This window comes from Bufo gargarizans, chromosome 2 (assembly GCF_014858855.1).
Source record: "Bufo gargarizans isolate SCDJY-AF-19 chromosome 2, ASM1485885v1, whole genome shotgun sequence".
Lineage (NCBI taxonomy): Eukaryota > Metazoa > Chordata > Amphibia > Anura > Bufonidae > Bufo > Bufo gargarizans.
The window spans coordinates 469,036,048-469,037,220 of NC_058081.1; positions in this window are offsets into that span (position 1 = coordinate 469,036,048).

Here is a 1,173-nt window from a genome sequence, read left to right on the forward strand (position 1 = left end):
CTCCACTTGTCATACGGACAAACGGATCAGTTAAAAAAAAAATTCACATTTTTACCGGTCTGTGCAAGCGCAAACCGAAAGGAAGGATTCGGTATTGCGGTATTTTTAATACATTTCAATGTAAATTAATGCCAGATCGGGCAACTGATCTGGAATTTTGGACGAAGACAATACCGGTATTTCCTCTGTCCAAAACGCTGTTGTGACGTTTTGGTGTCTGTCTGATGAAACTGATCCAAACGTTCTGACACACAATGCAAGTCAATGGGCACGGATCCGTTTTCACTGACACAATCGAAAACGTATCCGTCCTCCATTGACTTTCAATAGTGTTTAAGATGGATCCGTCTTGGCTATGTTAAAGATAATACAAACTGATCCGTTCTGAACGGATGCAGACGGTTGTATTATCTGAACGGATCCGTCTTGGCTTTGTTGAAGATAACACAAACGGATCCGTTCTGAACAGATGCAGACGGTTGTATTATTTGAACTGATCTGTCCAGTGTGAAAGTAGCCATAGGCCTCATGCACACAGCCGTTGTTTGGGTCCGCATCCGAGCCGCTGTTTTGGTGGCTCGGATGCGGACCCACTGACTTCAATGAAGCTGCAAAAGATGCGGACAGCACTCTGTGTGCTGTCTGCATCCGTTGCTCCGTTCCATGGCCCCGCAAAAAAATAATAATAACATGTCCTATTCTTGTCCATGCTTTGCGGACAAGAATAGGCATTTATATTGAAGGCAGTCCGTACCGGTCCGCAAATTGCGAAACGCGCACGGACGCCATCCGTGTTTTGCGGATCCACGATTTGCGGACCACAAAACACACCACTGTCGTGTGCATGAGGCCTAAAGGTAAAACATTTTGCAGTGGGGCATTATCAGGACAGTCTCCCTCATGTCCCTTCCCCAAAGCTGCCCAGTAGGTCTGCTACATGTGGGCACCGGCCCTGGTACACCAAGCACATAAGTGATGACGCTACACAGATCACACACATCTTCTCAGGGTTTCCCTTCTGCTCCAGAAAAAGCCATTGACGTGAGACACCCACATCACCGCTGTTATCCTCCTAGGCGCCCACGTCCCCGGCACCTCATTTGCCGCCCGCGCTGTCAGTCAAAGCGACAAATGGGCGGGGCCAGAGCTAGCAACTAGGTCACAGCAGACTGG